The sequence below is a fragment of the Pongo abelii genome, chromosome 12 (genome assembly GCF_028885655.2).
Source record: "Pongo abelii isolate AG06213 chromosome 12, NHGRI_mPonAbe1-v2.0_pri, whole genome shotgun sequence".
Taxonomy (NCBI): Eukaryota; Metazoa; Chordata; class Mammalia; order Primates; family Hominidae; genus Pongo; species Pongo abelii.
This window is the reverse complement of record NC_071997.2, coordinates 60,258,232-60,267,166: the sequence shown is the minus strand read 5'-3', so window position 1 is coordinate 60,267,166 and position 8,935 is coordinate 60,258,232.

Below are 8,935 nucleotides of genomic sequence, written 5' to 3'. Positions count from 1 at the left end.
GGATGTAGGAGTTAAGTGTGACCATCAGACACTCCCCATGGCTGAATGTCCAGTCTGTAGACAAAGCTTAGGAGTGTTCTGCCACCAGGCCTATGTCCCTCCCCAGCAGCTATGCTGGGTTGACTCCAGCCAGTGAGCTGGTGAACCCCAAGTCCGAGAATACTGGCTGCTCTGTGCCATCTGCCCTGCTCCATCATCCTTGCAACTGGTGGGGTAAGATAGTTGGTCCAGGATTGGGTGGTTTGTGGCTGGGCCGAGAGAGGGAGGTGGGAGTTAGGGTTTAACTTGCCCCAAACTGACCCTCTGTGATCTGGCATCTCAGAGAGAGAGCTGGCCTCCTGCAGGGCTCCCCAAAAACTAGCCTCAGCCTAGTGCTGAGGCCTGAGGACCAGGGCAACCAGTCCTGGAAGAAGGTAGCAGAGATGGAGCAGGTCTCCCATGCTGAGAGCTGCAGCAGCCTGGCCCCATCGGAGGCAAGGGACAGATGCTTTCCTATCCATGCAGCCTACAAGCCCCGCAGTCTCAGTCCTTCTTCCAGACTCTGACTCCTGGCCCTGCTGGGTCCCTGCATGCTGCCCTAATGAGACCAGCAATGAGGACTCGCAAAGCCCAGCTGTCCCTGTCTCTGGAATTTCCCAGTAATCAAATGCCCCCAAAAGCCCAGTGAGTGTGTGCAGCCGGGTCACATTTTTGTTTGCTTGACAGGAGGGGAAAAGATGTTTCCCTGTGGGACGTTGTCTGCCCCGGGTTGGACTGAATCTTTGTTACTGAGACACCAGTTCTGCTAGTCCCCCACCTAAGTCCCCTCAGGTCTGTTATGACCCTCAACTTCCAACCCCCGGGAGGATGGCTGGCAGGGGAATAAGGCTCACCAGGAGCCGGGGCTTCCTCAGGCGTGCAGTTAGAAAGGCCAGAACCACAGCCGGAGCTGCAAATGCCCCCCAGATCAGCAGGCCTAGCATCCCAGGCTGGCCTGGTGGAGGCTCCCCAACCCTCCCAGCCATCTGGGAAGCCCCCCTCTCTCCAGGTCCTCATGGTGAGGCTGACAGTCACATACCCCCACCCCCACCCGACAAAGCAGGCACATAACCCCACCAGCTAATCAAGTCACCCCTCCCCACTCACAGCCAATCATTCTTCTGTGGGGTTGCACGAGGACGAGAGAGAGAAGTCCCCCTTCCACCAGAACTGCACAGACAGGGCAGCCCATGGCCCACCAGTGTCCTCCTCACTCAGAATGGAGCCAGACAGAGACATTTGAGGACCAAGAGATAAAGCCAGATCGAGCACCTCAGGGCGGCGGGGGGGTCCCATTTGAAACCAGGAGCTGGCACTGCCTGAAGCAGGAGCCCCTGATGGACTCGGCGCCTCTGAGCCAGTGGGGACTTGTTTCCAGTTCCTTGTCTTTACTGAACGCGAGCACCCAGGCCTTTGCTCTCCATAGCTGTCACTGTATTCCCCAGCCTCACCCTCCTGAGTCCTCCACACAGCACCTGTGGCTCTGCAGCCCTGGGCCAACACCATGAGGACCTGGGTCCTGGACTGGCTGTTGGACAGCTCAGAGGCAGAGGCCCAGAATTGGCTGCTGGGGCACCTCCCATTCCCAGGAGAGTGGGTTGTTCTGGAGCAAGGCTGCCTGGCCTCCTTAGGGAGACCCCAGCCCCTGTCTCAGGAATGCAACTTTCTCTGAAGAGCCCACTCCATCGCACAGACTCCAAGCCCTAGCTCCCTGCCCAGACGCTTCGCTGGCTGAGATTGCCCGCGCCCTGCTTTCTGCACACTGCACAGCGCTTCGGCTCCTTAGCTTGAAGGTTTGCGATATTTCTTGTTGGAATAAAATGCCAAACCAGAACTAACGGTGGGACCAAGTGAGCTGTTAGGAAATGCCTCTTTGAGCCACAGCACAAAAATTAGCACAGCATTTCCAACTTTCTTGTGAATTGAGGAAGCAGGCGCCTGCGAGGTCCCGCGTGGAATGGGAGGGCCAGGGGTGGCTCTGAGCCAGCATTGAGGGGAGAGACTCATTCAGTCACCAAGTGGGCCTGAGCACAGGCATGGCTCACGTCAGCTCAGGCTGGGGAGAAGACCAGAGCAGGGGGCCTCACCTGTGGTTGAAGCCCAGGTGCCAGAGGCTGGCGTATCCAGGACAGAGGCCCGTGCCCCTTGCTCTCAGGGAAGATCTGCCCGGGAGCAAGATACCCAGAAGTGAGATTCTGAGTGCTCCTCCAGCCACAGCCCCTCGGCGTGTTGTGACAGGGAGGGGCAGAGGCTGGGGAAACCAGTCAGCCACTCTCTGTGAGTCAAGCCTTTGGCAGGCGCCCCCCGCCCCCCCGCCGGGCATCTCTGACTCAGCCTGCTGACTGACAGACAGGAGATCTTTGGACAGGAGGTAGTGAAAGTGCCAGGAAAGGGTGGCACCCAGGGCAGAAAAGGCTCTCAGCTTCCCCAGAGAACTTGAATTGGGCTCCCTTCGAAGAAGCCTGGCCCTGGGGCACCCTCCACTCCTCTCTCTCCTCCTCCTGGCACACCCCCTCTGTCTGAAAGCCTGAGCCTGTGAGTGCAGCCTGAGGCGCAGAGAAGCACACTTCTCAGTCTCTGGCAAGTGAGCAGCCCAGCGGCCCCCCTACTTCAGGGCAGACATCATCCTGCCCTCCAGAGGACCCGGCCCTCCAGTGAGGGTGGGGCTGATGCTGAAGACTGAGGAAAGATCACTTCCTGGCCTTCAGCCCTTCCACACCCTGTCATGGGCCCCACCCCACTACAAGTTCTCTCCAAGCACTACTCAACACAGGCTTGGGGCCAGCCCTGACCCCCAGGTCGTTTTCTTAAGCATGTGTGCCTCATGGCCTTCCCCCACCCTGTAGAGTGCTGCAGGTTTGGCCCCTCAGGACACACATGCTCATTTCTCCAGTTTGAGCCCACACTTGCCCTGACTCTTTTCTATGTTCTCTCCCTCCTCCCAGCCTCCCGGGCACTGTCCCCAGCCTGTCACTGCCAAGGAGCCCCCAGGAGCACCCTCAGCCCCAGGGCCACCTGCAGGCCAGAACAGGGGCTGCAGGAAGCTGCACTTCCTCTGGCTTTCTCAGGGCCCAAGGAGGGGCCTGCTCTGTCCCCTTGTTCAGCCCCTTCTCTGCCAGCCCTACAGGAAGGAAAGGAGGCCACGCCTCACAGCTCGTGCCCCAATCTGGAGCTTCTGCACCCGTGCCCCAGGTCCATGGGGCCCCACCCTTACCTCTCTTCACTCTGAGCCTGGAGAGGCCCAGGACTTCCAGAAAGCTGCAGACCAGGACCCTCAGCAGCTCCTCGCCATTCTGGGAGAAGGCCCCAAGACAGCCTCTGAGATGTCCCTGACTTTCTAGCTGTGGAACGTTGGGCAAGTTACTTAGCACTCAAAGCCTCAGTTTCCTCATATGCAAAAAGGGATAATCGAGCCTGGGATATAGTAGAATGATGAATCAAAATTCTCTCTTATTAGTTACTATTACTGACTGTTGGTCTGTTTTGACTCACACCTGTAATCCCAGCACTTTGGGAGGCTGAGGTAGGAGGATCACTTTAGGCCAGAAGTTTGAGACCAGACTGGGCAACATAGTGAGATCCCATCTCTACTGAAAATTTTAAAAATTAGCTGGACATGTGGCACATGCCTGTGTTTCCAGCTACTCCGGGGGCTGAGACAGGAGGATCGCTTAAACCCAGGAGGTTGAGGCTACAGTGAGCCATGATCATGCTACTGTACTTTAGTCTGGATGGTAGAGTGAGACTCTGTCTCTTAAAAAAAAAAAAAACTGAAAGAAAGAAAGAAATACCTGAGGCTGGGTAATTTATAAAGAAAAGAAGTTTGCTTGATCATGGTTTTGCAGGCTGTCCAGGAAGCATGGCGCCAGCATCTGCTCGGCTTCTGGGGAGGCCCCAGGGAGCTTTCACTCATGGCAGAAGGTGAAGTGGGAGCAGGCGTGTCACACGGTGAGGGAGGGAGCAAGAGGTGGGGCCGGCTCCTTTTTAAACAACTGGATCTTGCATGAACTCGGAGAGTGAGAACTCACTCATTGCCACGAGGAGGGCACCAAGCCATTCACAAGGGATCTGCCCGTGACCCAACACCTCCCACCAGGCCCCACCTCCAACACCGGGGGTTACACTTCGATGTGCCATTTGGAGGAGACACACATCTAAACCATACCTCTGACCTAAATACAGAGCACTGGTTCTCAACCTTAACTGATGATAACATCTCTGGACCCCTTTTGAAAGTGATGGAAGCTATGACCTCTCACCTCCAAGAAGGCACAAAAACAAAACTCGTAAACACAATACAGGTGCAAAGGCCTCCAAGGGTGCAAAGGCCTCCTGAGGCCATCCAGGAATCCCAGGTTCACGGCCATCTGGGTCATTTCCACTTTGGGGCCCTTACGAGCACTCCTGTACCTTCACACATGGGGAGGGGATTCAGGGTCATTTGAGGGTGGAATAGCCAGGTCAGCTTGATGTGCTTCTGCCGAAGCATTTTCCAGAGCTGTTCACTGTTTTCCACACCCATCGAGTGTAAGGAGCACTTAGTGTGGCTGCACTTTTCACTTTTTGCCCCCTTCGTGCATTCCTGTGCTCTTCTCACAAGGGCCAACATTGGACCCACAGACCCCGACACTGTGCTGGGAGGAGGGGCGAGCCCTTTGCAGGCTCCTGGAAACTTTCATCAGGAGTTCGCCACTGTCCAGCAAGGGCCTGCTGGGCAGCAGACACTGCTTAATTACATTGTCTCATTTAACCCTGTCCAGTGTTCTTCAACACTGAAATGATTCTCCTGCGTGGTGGATAAGAAAACTGAGGCGGATACACCAAGTTCTTTGCTTAATAGAGGGAACAAGCTTTAGGTCACACCAGACACAAGGAACATATCTACAGCCAGAGAATTAGAGAGAACCAGATGAGATGCCAGGCCTTGGCAGGGAACTCAAAAGTGGCAAGAATTAGGGTGGCTTTTGAAGAAGTGAGAGCTGGTGGTCTTTTAGACAGGCCACGTATATAGGGCCATGTGAAAAAAAATGGAACATCTTCCTACAGGAAGCCGTCCCTCATTTAGTCTATCCCACATGAATAATTTCTCTGCTTTGCCTTCCTGGTTATGCACTCACTTTATGTTGAAACTTTTTGGGTTGAGTTTTATAAATACCATTGATACCTGGAGCGGACACTTAAGGCGTGAGCCGTCTCTCTAGCCACCCCTCCTCTCAGCTGCCTTATTTGTGCTGAATGATCCTGTCTCCTGGGACGGAGCTAACTAGCCTGGAGGAGAACACAGCTGGACCAATCAGATGCTGTCTTCTGAGAAACCGAAATGGGAGACTGGGAGATCCACCGTCAACAAGCCACTGGAGCTGAGTCACATTGATGAGAAGGCAACACCACAATCTCCCATTACTGGGGTCTCCAGGGCAAACCACTTTCTATGGCTTTGAGTTTGGGTCTTCCTTGGAGTCCATGAGACATCCAGAGTCCTCCCAATAAATTCCTTTTGGTGCTGAAGCTACTGCTGTTTAGTCACCTTTATTTGGAATTGAAAGAAATGGAACTGATCTAACTTTGGAGCAGGAAGGAAGCTCACATCCACCTCGTCACTTTTCAGATGAGAGAACGGAGACCCAGAGAAGAGAGTCATTGATCGAGCACCTCATAGGTAGAGGACGTCAGAGACTGGACTGGACTACCATCCCCAGATGCCCTGTGCAATACCCACAGTGTCAACTCTGAGGATCACAGCAGGGCTCCCCACACCTGCCTCCTCCAACAGCAGGAATCTCTCAGAGGGAGTTGGGTTAGGCAATAAAGAGACGCGGTGGGAGAGAGGCCTGGGGAAGAGGCTTGGAATAGCTAAGTGTGGCGTCAAGTACATATTTGTACTTAGAAATTTGTAATGTTTTTATAACCAACCCATGCCCTAACTGGGGTTTCAAGTTATTCATGGGTTGTGGAACTCAATCAAGACTTGAAATATGAAATTAATAAAGAAGAGCCATCTGGCTGGTGACAGACAAAGATGTGTGGGTTGTGTCTCGAGTTGACACCACAAGTTCAGCATCTGTTGGTGTGAGCCACCCACCCTTGGGAGGTGTCACCAGGTGACAGCCCTTCAAGAAGGGGTTAATGCATCTTTTCCAGCCCCCTAGCAAGGTGTAAACAACAACAGGCAGGTCAGAACTTGAGGATGACTTTTCATTCTTGCTATCAGCCCCAAAGGATATCCCAATTTTTTGGATGAACTGAGATTTGGCCTGGTGAACCTTTGCTTGGGATGAAGGTGCCTTTGGGTAGGACCTGGAAGTTTAGTTGGAAAGTGTGTGGTGATAGGATTGGGCTGGCCCATGCCCCTTCTCTTCATTCTCTTATCTCTTAATCCATTCAAAGGGATGAAAAACTGGAAAACTGGTTCTAAATCCTGGAATGGGGAATAAATAAGGGAAAGAAGGGGATAAAGAGATGAGAAAGTGTCTGTGGAGTTGACTTGTAAGGTAAACCCTCCCCATAGGAAGGGTTGACATTGCCTCTCTGAGAAGAGGCAGGAAGTCCCAGACACAATCCACACCCACCCGTTGGCCTTTTCTGTCACTAATAGAAATCATTGGGCCACATCTGACTTAATTTCACTCTTTTTCTCCACTCTCTCTTCAAACTGGTGGAGGCCCTTGGGGGACTTTCCAATTCTGGTTTTTCTTAGAGCGGAGACAGCAAACCACACAGGTCAGCTGCAATCCTCTGTACATCTCGACACCTCTGTCTGCATTCAGGACCCCACATATGAAATTCAGCCCTGCTTTGATTTCTTGTAATTCAACAGATGGGCCTGGCATGGGGGCTCACGCCTGTAACCCCAGCACTTTGGGAGGCCGAGGAAGGAGGATGGGTCGAGCCCAGGAGTTTGAGACCAGCCTGGCCAACATGGTGAGACTCCATCTCTACAAAAATTGTAAAAATTAGCCAGGCATGGTGGCACACACCTGTAGTCTCAGCTATTCAGGAGGCTGAGGAGGGAGGGTCACTTGAGCCCAGGAATTCAAGGCAGCAGTGAGCTGTGACCGCACCAGTGCACTCCACCCTGGATAACAAATTGAGATCCTGTCTCAAAACAAAACAGAAATGTGTATTTAGTGCAAGCCTATTGTGAGCAAGGCATCATGCAAAGCACTCAGTAAATATTAACAAAGAAGGCAGAAGAGGTGTTTCCATTTCCAGAGTTATCTTATCTTTGAAATTCTAAGACTTAAAGTATTACCTATTCAAATCTTTTCCCTTTTTTTTTTTTTTTTTTTTTTTTTTTTTACTATTAGATTTTTTCCTATGGGGTTGTTTGAGCTCCTTATATTTTCAGGTTATTCCCTTGTCAGATGGGCAGTTTGCAGATATTTTCTCCTGTTCTGTGGGCTGCTTCTTCACTTTGTTGATTGTTTCCTTTGCTGTAGAAGCAGAAACTTTTTAACCCATTTATGCCTAGTGTTCTAGTATTGGAATGCTAAGCTTGTGGGAGTCATTTATATCCTACTGCTCAAGGTCATCACCAAGATCTGATTTTTCACACACAAAAAATTTGCAACCTCCGGCATAAATGGGTTAACTTGATGTGATCCCATTTGTCCATGTTGGCTTTGGTTGTCTGTGCTTGTGGGGTATTACTCAATAAATTTTTGCCCATCCTATTAAGCCAAAGTCTTCAACTATTTCAACCTTCTCATATCCCAGTAACATACTTTAATTCTGAATTCTCCCAATAACCAATATCTATGCATCAAAATCCGTAAGTTGAACTTTTTTTATATAACAGAATGATTAGGCTTGCACTGCGTCACCTCTCTTACCTATCGCTAGGATATTCACAGTTCTTTCTATTTGCATATTTGTATTTTTTAAAGACTTTTTTCTTAGAGCAGCATTAGGTTCACAGCACAATTGAGAGGAAGGTACAGAGATTTATCGTATACCCGCTGTCCTCACACACGCATAGCTTCTCCATTATCAACATCCCCAGCAGAAGAATATGTGCGTTACTGTTGATGCACTTTGATTTTTTAAAATACATGCATACACATACACACAGTCACACAAAGCCCTTGGGAACATGGCTTTGTTTTGATGGAGAAGCAGTTGACATCATAATAATGCAAATAATTTCACATGGAGCACAAATGGCTTCAACTTAGAGCCTCACCACGCTTAAAATGTCATTTACCACCCCCCATTCCCATCAGTCCACTCACTATCTTGCTAGCTCCTTCACTTTCCTCTAGAGTAACATTGGTCTCCATCTGTTCTCTCCCCCATCACCTGCCCATCTCGACCTTGGGCTGCAAGGTATCATTTATCCCCAAATTGATATACAGGTTTAACACAATTTCTGTCAAAATCCCAGCAAGAATTTTTGTATATATAGACAAGGTTATGCTAAAATGTATATGAAAGGCAAAGGAACTAGAATAACTAAAACAATATTGAAAAAGAAGAAAATAACATGGAAGAAATAGTTCTACCCAACTTGATGACTTATTACATAGCTACCATAATCAAGACAAGTACCCAGCCTGGGATGCTCCCTCATCCTACTGGATTGATACTCCTCTTCCCCACCCAGAGACACCAGGAGTCCAGGTGGAACAACCAAGGGATTACACCACAACAGATCCCCAGCCTTTGATCAAGGAAAGGCTATTCTGCCACAAGTGCCCAGCCTGGAAGAGCTCTTTATCCCTGCAGGCCAGAAACTCCCTCCTCCTACCCAGAAGCACCAGGCAGCTCAGCCTAGAGAGGCTCCTTCTGCCATTCTGCCAGAAGGGTTACTGGGAGCCTCAATGGCACTAGATAAACTAAGAAAACCAAAATAACATTGCGAGGACTCTGAAAATTAAATTTTCATTGGAACTACAGCTCATAAAAACAAGCCAGGTTC